Raw genomic sequence first — 16,978 nt, forward strand, 5'->3', positions numbered from 1 at the left:
AGTGGACCTGACAGTGTTTTAACTACTTAGCAGATATAAAACAAACATACAATGATTATATCAGTCAAAAATATCAAATTCCCAGTTGATGCTACAAAACCAACTTCATAAGAGGTTTTAAAAGTAGGTTCTATTTGACTCAACGTTCCATGACGTACACTAAGACATTGTTGGCAGAATAGATGGATGCAGTTCATTGCATGATTCATATCATTCACCAATACATTTCTTGGTAGTTTAAAAATATTACTATAGGTTGTAAATCACAGCTGGTCTGGTATATTGTTACCTGCCTCCATTCAGAATGCACTGTTTCAGTTTCAATGGCTCAATATTTTGGACAAAAACGGAACAATGTAACTAAGGCTGGGAATGTCAATACAATCAAACTAGCAAGGGAAATGATCAGTCATAATGTGGCTAATATGCTAGTGTATCTATTTATATAGCAAGCTAAAAACACAGACCCTGACTTTAGCTAACTTCTAGGAGGACCTCATTGGAGAAGTTGGTGAGTGACTGATTTTTTTCCCCTCATATCATTTTTCAGCTAGCTAGCTATGTTGAATGACTGTTATCCAGTTAACATATTGCTTGCGTCTGCAAATTAACGCTGGCTAGCTATCTACTCCGATGTCAGAGCACTCTTATCTGAGTGTGTACATTTACGAACGTGCAAAACTTTGTTGGATATGTCAGTAAATGTAGGCCAAAAAAGTAATAGTTTGTCACGAATGCTCTAGATAACATGTAAACAGCCTTACCAGCTCTGCTAGGGAGAGTAAAATGGTTAGTGAGGTGTTCTCTCATTTGTGTCTGGAAGTAGCTAGCTAGCAAGCTAGCCACTTTAGCTTGGGTGCTTGGTTGGGACAAACATACATTGGCAGGCAAGCTGCAAAAGGACGAGCAGGCTATTCCCTATTGTTTATCAGTGCAATTTTGAAGGTCAACTAGCTGAAAAAGTTTGAGAGGCTTTATCTAATGTTCCTTTGCTAGATTTGACCTAATTTGCTCTAATGTTCCTTCGTTAGATTTGACCTCATCTTGCTCTTGCTAGCATTAGTTGTTGATCTTGTTGTTGTTGATGTGCATATATGGAAAGATAGACTACCTTTTGATGGTTGTTTGATCAATAGGACTGTAAAGTTCCCAAATATATGAGGACTCGTGGTATTTAGCTACATATTTGCAGAAATCCATTCAGGTGTATTTTGTGGCTTTTGGTGAATGCGTTCTAATGATCTAACGTCGCGCTGTTACAACGGCCTGTAAACACACAGTCCAGTTCAAAGTAAATGATGGCAGGTCCTACTGCCTGTAAACACACAGTCCAGTTCAAAGTGAATGATGGCAGGTCCTACTGCCTGTAAACACACAGTCCAGTTCATAGTGAATGATGGCAGGTCCTACTGCCTGTAAACACACAGTCCAGTTCAAAGTAAATGATGGCAGGTCCTACTGTCTGTAAACACACAGTCCAGTTCAAAGTGAATGATGGCAGGTCCTACTGTCTGTAAACACACAGTCCAGTTCAAAGTAAATGATGGCAGGTCCTACTGCCTGTAAACACACAGTCCAGTTCAAAGTGAATGATGGCAGGCCGTTGTGGCAAATGGCTTGTTTGCATATAGACCTATTGTAGCTCTGATTGGCTATGGCGCACCGGTGTGCGTAGACTCCGGTCCTGGACAAGGTTTTATTTACTGCAGTGTCTATTATTTGTCTAAACTTCACGGCCGCTTTCCCATTCTATATTGCTATAGAATTTTCGCAAATGCCTTAGTATATGTAATTCTCAAACATTCTAAGAAATTATGAAAATGTGAAAATTACCATAATCTAAGTGCTCGCTTGTCAGAAAACCCCTCAAAAAGTGTCATATTCTTCCTGGGCATGTATATGAACATATTTTAATAAGATTTAATCTTGCTAAAATGCTGCCAGTTCCACTTTCAGTAAGTAAGTAAGTAAGTAAGTAGGTAAGTACAAACTCCATCCATGAACAAAGAACCGTCCTTTTGTCAGAAAGAAGCCTACAATTCTACCCACCCGCTAAAGGTCCCATGACAATGTGTGGGAACTTTCTGAATGGCTTAATGACGTTTGTCCTAACAGTTGTGTCTTTCCCGAGGTTGGACCCAGAGAACAGGGGAGCACAATGGGACAGAACTCACAGCAGGCCCTCCTGGTCAAACAATAGAATTCACTGGGTTTATCAGGTCCACTGGCCCGGCCAAACAATAGACAACACAGAGTTTCTAAGCTCCTGTGGTTACTTGTTGACCATGTGATGTTGTTGCAGTCTGGATATATTCTGTCCCTTGTCACTTATTGTCTTTTCCGAGCAGACCATAACTGGGGAAAAACTCACGCTTTGTCCCGACATCACCTAGTTAGAGATCTGGAAGGTTTTGCGTGGCGCATTCATCAGATTCCTTCAGTTCAGTGTTCCTCGGTGACAAAGCTCTTATGACAGCTCCCATCATAGAATCACAGCAGTGCTCGGCTCCGATGGCCAAAAACACAGCGCTGATCCTGAGAAATAACACAAGTAGCTCTCCCATTGTCTACAGATATCTGGGAAATCGTTGCTAGAGTTTATTTTGTGATTGCTTGTTTTTAAACGCTTATGGGGGGGGGGGGGGGTTGTTAAGAGGACAAGAGGAGAGGAGGAGAAGAGAAGAGAGAAGTTGGGGAGAGGTTTCATCTGTGCCACCAGAGAGCAAGACTCATCCACAGATCAGGAGTACAGTGCTTCAGCAGAGTGACAGTTTGATAGCCCTGGCTGAGGACTGTGGTGGAGGGACTAACTAAAAATAATTAAACAATAGAACAGTTCAAAGCACAATGAAATAAATATGTGTTATATGAGTCATATGAGGGTGGAAAGGAGTGAATTACAGTGTGTGTGTGTGTGTGTGTGTGTGTGTGTGTGTGTGTGTGTGTGTGTGTGTGTGTGTGTGTGTGTGGGTGTGGGTGTGAGCGTGTTTCTGTGTGTGGGTTTGAGAGCATGCGTGTGCATGTGTGTGTGCACTTGGCCATTCATGCATGTGTGTGTGTGTCAATAGAAGTGCTAGGTTATGGCCTCTCTCCTCAGCATTACTGTAATGTTGCCTAATATTGGTATTGTAGTGATGTGCTGTGGGTTGAGTAGAGGGTGGAGTGAATTAGCTTGATGTTGTGTTTGGCCCAAAACAGACAGTGAACTACAGTTGTTTCATGGAGACGTGGTACTGTATTAAATGATGTCTGTAAAACAAAGGGGAATGGTTTGAGGTGAACATTCATACCACTGGTATTCAAATTCATATTTTTTTATGAAAACCCTACATACCATGGAGGATAATTATTAGCTTTGGAGAAACACGAACCGTGTTCAATTGATTCCGCTCAATCACAACTGGTTTTCAGCTACATTCATGGGTTTGACATTACTGTGTATGGCCAAACACTGAAAAGGGATCAATGACATTCGAATTGTGTCTGGGGTAAGATGAGAACGAAAATCCTAATCGTTAGCAGTGTTTTCCATTGGGTTGTGAAAATAACCACTTCTCAGAGCTTGTTCTGTGTATCTTATGAGCAGTGCAGAACCCTCCAGACTTCTTATCATCTGTTGATTGGTTGGAATAAACAAAGAGTACAGCCTCTCCTAAAGATGTCAGGTTACACAAGAGGAAGAGGATGGAAGGTGGAAGGACATTGAATGTATAGGCTAAAGCCAAGATGTACACTGAGTGTACAAAACATTATGAACACCCGCTCTTTCCATGACAGGTGACCAGGGGAATCCAGGTGAAAGCTATGATGTCACTAGTTAAATCCACTTCAATCAGTGTAGATGAAGGGGAGGACACAGGTCAAGGAAGGATTTCTAAGCCTTGAGACAATTGAGGCATGGATTGTGTATGTGTGCCATAGTTAATATTCTTTATACTCAGTGTATACTTTCATTTATAATGGTGTAGAACCCAGTGTGTGGCTGGTGAGAGGCCACTGTAGCAGTAGTTCCATACATTGGAAAGAGAAGGAAATTACTGCCCCTTTAAACTATGGTCTTGGGGTCAGAGGGGCCCTTTGAAATGATGCCCAGGGAGAACAGGGCCAAAAGCCAAAGGCTCCGAAGGCTCCGAAGGGACCAGGTAGTAAATAAAACACTAACGCCCAACATGAGTCAGTCAGAGAATATTTGTTTTTAGGAAAAGTGCACTTTTTCTATTTATCTCCCGCTATGCACGGAAATCCTGCGAGGCATTTGGATTTGAAAACCCCCACCCACCACTTTTTCTCCCACTGTAGCTAAGTTGCTTGACTGTCAAGTGCCATTCCTCCAATGATTTAAATTCTTCCATGTCTAGCTATGTGCTGTTTGGTTTCCCATGAATACACTGTTTTGTTTTGAAATATTGCTGCGGGGCCCATAATACGGCTCATCCGTCATTGCGTCGTCTGCTTTTGAAGTGTAATCTTGAACTTCAAGTTTCTCTTCTTGTGATTTCAGTATCAACTTTCCACAACAATTCCATCTGTCTTGCAGGCATGATACCAAAGGACGCGTCCCTACAACACGATTGAAAGGCTGAATTGAGATGAGAATAGATTAAATGGAAAATAAACCATTATCCATCATCATCATCATCATCATCATCATCATCATCATATATTGTCCTATATCTGTATGCTGTATGTGTAAGAACAAACAGGACCTAGCTAGCACATTTGATTTCTTGGAAGTTGTGGGAACGTACATTTTTGGTTTCCACTGGTTCTGGGAACAAAGTCAAAAGTTAACCTGTTGGGGGTAGGGGGCAGTATTGACACGGCCGGATAAAAAACGTAACCGATTTAATCTGGTTACTACTCCTGCCCAGTAACTAGAATATGCATATAATTATTGTCTTTGGATAGAAAACTCCCTAAAGTTTCTAAAACTGTTTGAATGGTGTCTGTGAGTATAACAGAACTCATATGGCAGGTAAAAACCTAAGATTCCATACAGGAAGTGGCCTGTCTGACAAGTTGTTGTTCATCTTGGCTCTTTTTATTGAAGACTGAGGATCTTTGCTGTAACGTGACACTTCCTACGGCTCCCATAGGCTCTCAGAGCCCGGGAAAAAGCTGAATGATATCGAGGCAGCCCCAGGCTGAAACACATTTACGCTTTTGGCAAGTGGCCGATCAGAGGACAATGAGCTTAGGCGCGTGCCCGAGTCGACCCCATGCTTTATTTTCTTTCGTCTGTTTACCTAAATGCAGATTCCCGGTCGGAATATTATCGCTTTTTTACGAGAAAAATGGCATAAAAATGGATTTTAAACAGCGGTTGACATGCTTCGAAGTACGGTAATGGAATATTTAGATTTTTTTTGTCACGAAATGCGCCATGCTCGTCAGCCTTCTTTACCCTTTCGGATAGTGTCTTGAACGCACGAACAAAACGCCGCTATTTGGATATAACAATGGATTATTTGGGACCAAACCAACATTTGTTATTGAAGTAGAAGTCCTGGGAGTGCATTCTGACGAAGAACACCAAAGGTAATAACATTTTTCTTATAGTAAATCTGACTTTGGTGAGTGCTAAACTTGCTGGGTGTCTAAATAGCTAGCCCTGTGATGCCGGGCTATCTACTTAGAATATTGCAAAATGTGCTTTCACCGAAAAGCTATTTTAAAATCGGACATATCAAGTGCATAGAGAAGTTCTGTATCTATAATTCTTAAAATAATTGTTATGCTTTTTGTGAACGTTTATCGTGAGTAATTTAGTAAATTCACCGGAAGTTTGCGGGGGGTATGCTAGTTCTGAACGTCACATGCTAATGTAAAAAGCTGGTTTTTGATATAAATATGAACTTGATTGAACAAAACATGCATGTATTGTATAACATAATGTCCTAGGTGTGTCATCTGATGAAGATCATCAAAGGTTAGTGCTGCATTTAGCTGTCTTCTGGGTTTTTGTGACATTATATGCTAGCTTGAAAAATGGGTGTCTGATTATTTCTGGCTGGGTACTCTGCTGACATAATCTGATGTTTTGCTTTCGTTGTAAAGCCTTTTTGAAATCGGACAGTGTGGTTAGATTAACGAGAGTCTTGTCTTTAAAATGGTGTAAAATAGTCATATGTTTGAGAAATTGAAGTAATAGCATTTCTAAGGTATTTGAATATCGCGCCACAGGATTCCACTGGCTGTTACGTAGGTGGGACGATTTCGTCCCGCCGGCCCTAGAGAAGTTAAGGGCTCTATTCAATCCACATTGTGGAAGTTCAGCTTTACAGTGTGATTGCAAATTAAAGGCAATGTTCTCGCTTTAGAGGAGACTGCATTCACGGTAAACGCTGCATATGTCGTCTCAATCAAAAATGACCTTCACATTTCTATTGCGGAATCTGTAACGCTTCAGCTTTACAGATTGAATGGCTCTACGTTTTGAATGACTCTATTCAATCTGTGAAACTGAAGCGTTACAGATTCCGCAATAGAAATGTAAATAACGTTTTGAGAACATGTTTCAATAAGACTTTTAATAACTGCTGCCTTAGGTTAACTGTTTTACACTCCAAGCACAGATAGGACACATGTAAATTCATTTTGGGTCAGTGAGTTTTAAACCTATGATCTTCTGTTCTCTATCCATGGAATTAGTCCACTGCACCACCAGGATGCAGCTAGCGTGCCATGTTTTTTTAACTCATACAAAGCTTTTAATTTGAGTCTATTCAAACAATAGAGATAGATAGAGGACTCTGTGCTATTATAACATATGTGACAGGACGGGCAGCACCTTTGAAGGTACAACCCAAATATTTGAACGGTGACTGAAGTCCTCCATCCCATTTAATATTTCAGTAAGCCCATAATTATGTTTTTGTTCATCCACGGTTTTCTGGAGCTTTCCTCGTGCGATGTTCTCCAGGGTTAAGCTGCTTTTGGCCTCCTTCACACGTTTTCCCAGTTCAGTCATATCAGTTGAGTTTTTTTTAACATCATCAAATATTTTATTCCTCTGCTTGGCCAAATTGTCATTGCTAGTGCAAATTTCTGTTAGTGGTGTCTCTAAACTCACTTTAGTCGAGTCGTCAGCTACTTGGTCCATGGTGCATTGTTTTGCTGTTTGTTTGACAAATAGAGACAATCTAGTATTTGCCACGCACATGCAGTTTCCAAAATAACGTTTCAGTTATTTCTTGACTTCAGAGTTGAGTTCTTTCCTATTTAAGAGGCATATTTTTAGTAAAGAAAGGAAATGCCAAACAGATCACCTTCACCTGACTACCTCACGGACACCATACCGGAAATCTCAGAGTTTTCTTGATCTAGACGGTCGTTATTTCTTAACATTCTGAGAACATGACATTAAAGAAAACCATGAGAAAACGTAATGTTGAAGTACTGAAATTCCCACCTAAGAAACAAATGGTTCTCAGAACGTTATGCGTAAGCTGGGGAGTTCCCACACAACTCCTTCTGAGGCTGCACTTCAAACCAGGGAGCTGGAAGTAAGTCGACCTACAGCTCAGTCAATGTTCCGGAAAACCCTTCCAGCAGCAGATCAGTGTGCAGTGGGTCAGGAGGGAGTGGACAAGGTGTTAGGAGGGCAGGGGCCAGGGGCTGAGGGCCGGTCTGGGAAAGGATGTGAGAGGCCAGCGGATCAACTCAATGGAGAGACAGACAGACATAGCACCATGCAGAGAAACATCTGGCCTAACTCTGAGTTGAACAAGAGTCAATCAGCATGTGGTTGTAGAGACTGGACAGAGGCCCAGCACACTGTATAGAGATACTGTTTCCATGTCTAATTGGGCTGAACTAATGGTTGTTATCTTAACCAAGCCCCCAGGAACTGTGAACTGGTGTAATAGAGGATTGACTTATGACCAGGGGTTGGGGAGTGAGAGTGGTCTGTCTGTCTCTAGTGGACTCAATCAGGCACTAGGCCTTAGGCTATTCCTGAAGGAGGGGGTTGGACAGATGTCAATGTCACTCCAACTGGGTAACGATGTGAAGTCCCAAAGGGCAAGCCCACATCATCGATCGTCCATTAACTCGGACAAAGCAATGATTTGTGTGCAGTTTTCCCTGTGGATTGATATAGCTGGAAATCACAAAGTGCTCAAAAAATCATTCGATTTATTTTCACCCGCTAGTTGTTCAAGCATGCATGCAGAATTCCATTTGATCAACCTTTCAGCTTTCAGTCTGTATCCGATATAGTGGAACTGTGTGAAAGATGCATACGTCAACACTCCAATCTGGATGACTACTGTAGTTAGCACCTGTTTGTATTCTGTTTGTATGCCCTAATAAATCAAGATAAAGACTATCGCCCTAAATCTCTGCAAACGCTTTGCCTTATTCAGAGGGTGAGAGCGAGAGAGAGAGTGGCCCTAAACAGAGAGTACACAGTGGCAGAATACCTGACCACTGTGACTGACCCAAAATTAAGGAAAGCTTTGACTATGTACAGACTCACTGAGAATAGCCTTGCTATTGAGAAAGGATGCCGAAGGCAGACCTGGCTCTCGAGAAGACAGGCTATGTGCACACTGCCCACAAAATGATCCACAAATAATTTGAAAACAAACCCAATTTTGATAAACTCCTATATTCATTGGGTGAAATACCACAGCAGCAAGTGTGACATCACAGCAGCAAGATTTGTGACCTGTTGCCACAAGAAAAGGGCAACCAGTGAATAACAAACACCATTGTAAATACAACCCATATTTAGTTATTTATTTTCCCTTTTGTACTTTAACTATTTGCACATAATATGACATTTGAAATGTCTTCATTCTTTTGGAACGTTTGTGAGTGTAATGTTGACTGTTAATTTTTGTTTATTTCACTTTTGTTTATTATCTACTTCACTTGCTTTGGCAAAGTTAACATATGTTTCCCATGCCAATAAATCCCTTAAATTGAATTGAAATTGAACTGAGGGAGATTGGGAGGGAGGGAGAGAGAGGAAACCTGAGGAATGGGTACAGGACAAGCAGAACCAAAACAAACAGGCTGATGCTTCCATTTGATAAGTGTGTGTCTTTCGCTTGTTAAGGAATTTACACTCCAATAGCATCCATGCACCCAGGGTCACATCTTTCCAAAACCTGACTATGTGACTGAGAAGGTTACTCTTGGGTCAGATCCCTCACAGAATACAGACATTGTTTCTGTGGAATTTGGGAATTTGTGTGTTTCCCCCTTGTAAATGTCTATCACCCTTGCTGGTTTAAGGAGTTTAAACTTAGAGACATTGGTATTGTATGACTTGAATAACATACCAGTCGATAGGCTCAGATTGACTAGTGCATTAGTGTTTCTATTATTTTTGTAGAAATTAAATGCATAGTGCATTATGTGTGTTGAATGTTGTCACAACACAGAATAAAACAATTATCAAAAGTCCAATGATGGTAGGGACTGCCCATTACTGCTCATCACTTAACCATTTATTCACATTACTTTACTTTTAATAAAATATTTCAGTTGTTGTGTATTACATTTGTTTTATTTGATTACTTTATTATTTCATTTCAAGTCATCTCATCTCTGTAGAGCTGCTGCCTATGCTGTCTGACCAAATCACAATTTTAGTAGTTCTTCAAAGTAAATAAGGCATACCTTTATGACTGCTGAATACCAATCAACTAGATCATGTATTTTCAAGTAATAATATTTTCTATCCCTCTTGATCGCCTGTTCTCTCTTCTCTCCTTCTCCATGTCTGCTCCACACAGACTGGACAAGTAGAATTCAAGGCTGTACAGTGTACAATTGTCCGGTTTAGGGGAGGGTTTGGCCAGCCGGGATGTCCTAGTCCCATCAAGCTGTAGGGACTCCTTGTGGCGGGCCGGGCGCCTGCACGCTGACTATGGTCGCCAGTGGTAAGGTGTTTCCTCCAACACATTGGTGCGGCTGGCATCCGGGTTAAGCGAGCAGTGAGTCAAGAAGCAGTGCGGCTTGGCAGGGTTGTTTCTGGGGACGCATTGCTCTTGACCTTCGCCCCTCCCGAGTCCGTACTGGAGTTGCAGCGATGGGACAGGACCGTAACTACCAATTGGGGAGAAAAGTGGTAAAAGTACAAAAGAAATAAAAAAAATTACCCGAAAATAACCTACATTTCTGTTAAACACTGAGCACTAAGATTTAATTTATTGTTGAGTGGGGAGAGTTAAAAATGTTACATATTCTTAGTGGTTGAAATGGGACTATGAAACTCACATTATAGTTGTAAGAGAGGGAATCATCTGTGGTGAATTATAACTGAACTTAGAGTGATTTATAAGAGAGAGAGAGAGAGAGAGAGAGAGAGAGAGAGAGAGACTTACGGGTATACAGTAGCCTACACACCGTGTGTTTATTTGGACATGAGGCACCTGGAACCAGGGTTGAGGACCAACCCTTCAACATGTGCTAAACATCAGGCTTCTTCAGCTGACACATTTCAAAGGTTGGCATCTCCTCCATGGCCCAGATCCATAAACCACATCCAGCAGACAGAGAGATCCTCAGGCTGTGTGAAGGTATGGAGATAACGTTGGGTTAAAGTTCAGGAGGTGTGTTAACGTCACACCTTTGTACGCTGTGTGGAATCCTAGAACCCCACGCCAAAACAGTTGAAGAAAACGGCGTCTCGACACTCTCCAGCATTGTATGGTTGGCCGAGCATTTAATCAAATCCTTAATCATCATTACCTGGACCTGTCCTGGAAGAGAAAATATAAAGTCTGCAATTGGGGAACCATATGTCACTCCTGTGACGTTTTAATAGGGACGTGTTTCATCGTAACAGCCTTTGAAAACATGTGAGGCTGATGTGACAGGTGTCTCTCCACTCACCTACATGAGTCCAGAGTATGGCTGGTTGTACTCTCTCAAGCCCTGACACACATACTGGGTGCTAGCCTCTTTAGACCTGTCCACATGGACGTCCATCACATTCTTCAGTCCACCACCCTCAGGAGTATTCTGTCAAACTTCGTTTCAGGCACATGGAGCTGACTGCGTTTAGATTCACCATGACTGTCCACAGCTGCTAGGTCATACATATAAAACTGATGCACTTCAGTGGAATGCATCACACACACACACACACACACACACACACACACACACACACACACACACACACACACACACACACACACACACACACACACACACACACACACACACGATACTCGTATAAAATATATCTGTTTGACAACTTAAGCCACATGGAATGTCAAAGGCATCCCTCAATTATTTTCTTAAGTAAAGGTCTAAGCTAATGGTAACTGCAGCTTTGCCCTCAGCGGGGGTTAGGCAGCAGTCTACTCTGCTCTGGCAGGAGATGCATGTCTGTGCACACGTTAACTACTGGGAGAGGGGAGCTCAGCTGAGCTGCTTGTCAGTGGGAGAGAGAGTCCTGTCTGTCCATACGTCCATGTCATGGTACCACATCCCACACACCCAGACTCTAAAGGTGTTTTTTTTTACCACTAACTGGTATTTATACTGAACAAGATATAAACGTAACATGCAACAATTTCAACAATTTTATTGAGTTACAGTTCATATAAGGAAATCAGTCAATTGAAATAAATTCATTAGGCCCTAATCTATGGATTTCACATGACTGGGCAGGGGCGCAGCCAATCATAATGAGTTTTTCCCCACAAAGGGCATTATTACAGACAGAAATACTCCTCAGTTTTATCAGCTGTCCGGGTGGCTGGTCTCAGACAATCCTGCAGGTGAAGAAGCCAGATGTGGAGGTCCTGGGCTGGCGTGGTTACACTTGGTCTGCGGTTGTGAGGCCGGTTGGACATACTGCCAAATTCTCTAAAACGACATTGGAGGCGGTTTATGGTAGAGAAATTAACATTGAATTCTCTGGCAAAGCTCTGGTGGACATTTCAGCAGTCAGCATGCCAATTGCCCGCTCCCTCAAAACATGATACATCTGTGGCATTGTGTTGTGTGCACATTTTTGAGTGGCCTTTTATTATCCCCAGCACAAGGTGCACCTGTGTAATGATCATGCTGTTTAATCTGCTTCTTGATATGCCACACCTGTCAGGTGGATGGATTATCGTGGCAAAGGAGAAATGCTCACTAACAGCGATGCAAACAAACTTGTGCCTGACATTTTTGAGAAATAAGCTTTTTGTGCATATGGAACATTTCTAGGATCTTTTATTTCAGTTCACGAAACATGGGACCAACACTTTACATGTTGCATTTATATTTTTGTTTTGTACATAATACACACTTGTATGCACACCAGTGGTGATCTGTGCCGTTTAAGATGAGGGAGGACGCACATTTTTCTTAATGAGATGGCCTTATTTCTACTACAGCATATTGGATGACTGTCATTCATATTCCATTCACCCAGTTCAGTGTAACATCGTTAGGTTTAGGCTACTACATGATACTCCAATTTTCTCTATACCCATCATGAGGTTGCTACAACCTAGCCTATGAATGAAAGTTCACAACGTAGGTGCACACAGGTCGAGAGAAGAATTTGAGGTGACAGACGATGACACATTCAATACCGCTTTGCACACTCTTGTCTGCATCTAGCTGAAATAGGGTGTAATCATTAGTCTGACAGTTGCAAACAAGAGTTTATATTGAACAAATTTAGGTATGTGTATCCCCATTTTGTTCCGTTTGCTTCTGTTTAAGAAATGTTATTCAACAGAATTGGTGGACTGAATACACCCCTGATCCAGGTGCACAACTTTTGTTTTAGAAGTGGGGGGGACATAACCTGACGTGGGGTCTGGAGGGTTCTCCCCACGATTTTTTAGGGGCATCTAAAGCTAATTTCCTGCATTTCTACACAATCCAATATGACTCATGGCCGTTCTTTCCGTCTCTATTTAGAACAACAAAAAGTAAGCAAAAATGCCCCCAGTCATTAAGTTAAATATGTTTAAGTGATTGATAAGACTGAACTAGATCAGTCAATATTGTGTTGCACCTTTAACCAATAGCCTAACATGTCTCCCAGTCCCTGCCTCTGTAAAACATCCCCACAGCATAATGCTGCCACCACCACGCTTCACTGTAGGGCATTCAGGCCAAAGAGTTCAATTTTGGTTTCATCAGACCAGAAAATCTTCTTTCTAATGGCCTGAGAGTCCTTGGCAAACTCCAAGCATGCTGTCATGTGCCTTTTACTGGGGAGTGGCTTCCGTCTGGCCACTCTACCATAAAGGCCTGATTGGTGGAGTGCTGCAGAGATGGTTGTCCTTCTGGAAGTTACTCCCATCGCCACAGAAGAACTAAGGATCTCTATCAGAGTGACCATCGGCTTCTTGGTCGGTCACCTCCCTGACCAAACTTCTTCAATTTAAGAATGATGGAAGCCACTGTCTTCTTGGGGACCTTCAATGCTGCAGAAATATTTTGGTACCCTTCCCCAGATCTGTGCTTCAACACAATCTTGTCTCGGACATAATGGCTTGGTTTTTACTCTGATATGCACTGTCAACTGTGGGACCTTATATAGACAGGTGTGTGCCTTTCCAAATCATGTCCAATCAATTGAATTTACCACAGGTGGACTCCAATCAAGTTGTAGAAACATCTCAAGGATGATCAATGGAAACAGGTTGCACCTGAGCTCAATTTCGAGTCTCATAGCAAAGGGTCTGAATACTTATGTAAATACGGTATATCTGTTTTTTTATTTTGAATGCATTTGCAAAAATGTGTAAAAACCTGTTTTCACTTCGTCATTATGTGGTAAGGTGTGTAGATTGATGAGGAACATGTTTTATTTAATAATTTTCAGAATAATGCTGCAACGTAACAAAATGTGGAAAATTCAAGGGATCTGAATAGTTTCTGAATGCACTGTACTTCTGTTAAATGGGACAAAAAGGCTAGAAAACATTTACATACTGTCACTTATGCAGGATCGACAGGTTCCCGCGCCTTATCAGAGGTGACCGGTCCGCTCCTGATCCCTGGGATTGTCATCTTGGTCGGAGCCCTGCGGCCAGAGCTTCGCGTCGGGGAGGGGGTACTGTCACGTGTGCTCCCTCTCCGGCCTCTAGGTCACCATGCTGCTCGTTAGGGCGCACACCTGTCACCAGTGTTACACGCATAATGACACTCACCTGGACTCCATCACCTCCTTGATTACCTGCCCTTTATATGTCACTCCCTTTGGTTTCTTCCCCAGTCGTCATTGTTTCTGTTTCTGTTTCTTGTCTGTGCGTTGTTCGTGTTTCTTGTTTTGTATTATGTTTTGTTTATTTATTAAAACACTCACTCCCTGAACTTGCTTCCCGACTCTCAGCGCACATCATTACACATACAAACAACAGCTGTTAGATAGTTATATGAGGTGGCTATTATTATTATCTAACAGATAGCTACAGGCTTGAGCTGAACTGGCTGTGGTAGCTACAAGCTGGCTAATTCATTCACCTTAGTCAATAGGGGATGAAATGTTAGCTAAAGTATCATGTCAGTTACACTACTAGCTCAGCATTGGGAATAAACAGTAGTTTAGCTAATTTGAAGTTAAACAGCAGTTACCTTGCCAGCTACATCAGTCAACTAAAGAGTAGCCAGTTTCTGCTCTGCTTGCTTTTACAACTCGGAGAAAGAGGGAAACACATACAGACTGACAGCAGCTGCCTCTGTTCAACTCTCCCGTGCTGGTCCAGCCAGCCTTTCAGAAGCTCCACAAAAACCTGTCGGTCCAAATGGAGCGTCAGCCATATTGCTTTGCACCTATCCAGTCCCGGTCAGATCAGTTAACACCAAAGCGGCCCGAAATGGAGCCAGGTCGTACTCTCCTTGTGCAACTCCTCTAGATGGAATGCATCAGCCTGCATGGTATGAATCTCAGTCAGTGCACATTTACCACATGAGGACAAGCTCTCGCTGCTGTAGCCAGTGGATTCATGACGCACGCAGCTCAATGTATTGGCGTACGCAGCCCAGTCTCTCCCCAACAGCCAATAAATGCATCAGTCTGAGGCCCTGAGCGATGCTAAATGCACAGCTAGTTAAAGGGGATAGGGCCCTACGTCATCCATGGCGTTAGTGTACATATTTCTGTATTGAGCACTGTCTGCTATGGTGTAAAAGTGATGGCCCAGTCGATGATATCGCTTTTATTGGTTGTTAGGATGTCTACTGTGATACACACTTATGTAAAGGCCAAGGGCAGGGAAAGAGTTGTGGTCCATGCGTTAAAGTCTATGGGCCGTTTTACTGTATCAAATGTCAGCTGTAAAATTGAGTGACATCGAATTGAATTGCCTTTGTACAACTGTGTGCACAGAAACACATGGCCAAACACATTTCCAATGACATTCAACTTTTTTTCATGATTTTAGACATTCGCACAACATAAAATAGATGTTTTCACTCATTGTCATCTGCTACCAAAGAGTAGCAGCCATTTGGGAGAAACACGGTGGCCATTTTGTGCCAGAGGAATTCTCACCACACATCAGGGTGCAATATAACCAAAAGTTTAGATAGAAATGTATTGGGTAGAACAGCTATGATTGTCAGTCAGGTAGATTAGGGTATTGTGTTAGCTCTATTCGCTACATTTCTATCTGTTTGACCTTACAGAATACATGGTTGAGGAGTAGGCCAGTATACTTGTGCCAGTTTCCAGCTGGGGATGCTTAAAGTTCCATAGCAGTGTTTTGATGTGCAGTACTCTCCACTCCATCACATAATGTAAATACTATATCCCCACATGGTGCCACTGGTGTGTGGACGTTGACGTGGGTAGAAGGCTATTTACGCACTCACTGTAGGAAAAAGGCCAATGATGCTAGATGGGCTTAGTGCTCTTCATGCACAGTTTAACCTAACCTGGTTTTAGCTGGCCTGGCCTGAGAAAATACATGCACACACGTACACACACACACAGAAGCATGCACGCACGCACACACAAGCTTGCATGTGTGAGAGAGATAAACAGCGAACCGAGAAAGAGAGAGTGGGTCTGTAAGAAAAGAAAAGAGGGAGTTTTAAGCCAAATTCAGATCGGCACATGACGTGTCTGTCAAAATCTCTCTTGTGCCATGTTGACGTTTGGAAACATTGCCTGCAGCTCCTAGCTGATGCTCTCTGACTGCTGTAACATGTTAGTTCAGAGCCAGGCAGCACAATGTTTTCATTAAACCCACAACTGACGTCCGTGATGTCACCTCAGCTTTTACAGCGTCAGATTAACGAAGGGAATTTTAATGAACACAGAATGAGGGCTATTGCCAACAGAGGGTTGCTATAGGGATGACAATCGAGTAGACAAACATGGTTTGTGAGGAATATGAACCTAAGGTTTTGGAATTGTTAGGCCTATAACGCTATGTGGTGGGTAAAGCAATGCCCATATATGGAGTACCATTTTGGAAAATGAGTTCTCCACTCCCAAGGCCAACAGCTACAGAAATGCCTTTTTGTGTCTAAATGTTTGCCCCAACGACCACATAGCAACCATTGCATCACATCCTGGAGATTATACATGACCCAAGATTGTGAAATGTTTACTATCGCCTTGGTCACCACCTGGCCCAGGACCCCCTGTAAGATCCCATGACCCTCAGTGTGTGTGCATACCGGGTATACTCAGGACATTCTGCCCACAACTTCCTATTCCCACTACCAAACATCCATTTCCTGTTTTAAAGGTCATGCCAGATTCCCAAACGTTGACCTCCCAAGTCCCTACATTCCGCTTTAAAGGCTTGGTTTGACCCCCACGTTGAATAATGGGATGGCTTCAAGGGCTGAATTCAAGCTGCTCTTAAATCAGTGGTGCCTGAGGATTGTTGTGCTGTGCTCCATCTAAAGTGATCCTTTGACCTCCCAAATAATCAAAACCAGAGTTAGTCATCAGTAGCACAGTCCCTAGTGAAGACCCCAGAGTGCTCTCCTGACCACTATGAGGGAAACGTGGGGATTCTTGGGTAAACGCTGCTTTAAAGTGTCTCAT

The sequence above is a fragment of the Salmo salar genome, chromosome 17 (genome assembly GCF_965601325.2).
Source record: "Salmo salar chromosome 17, fSalSal1, whole genome shotgun sequence".
Classification (NCBI taxonomy): domain Eukaryota; kingdom Metazoa; phylum Chordata; class Actinopteri; order Salmoniformes; family Salmonidae; genus Salmo; species Salmo salar.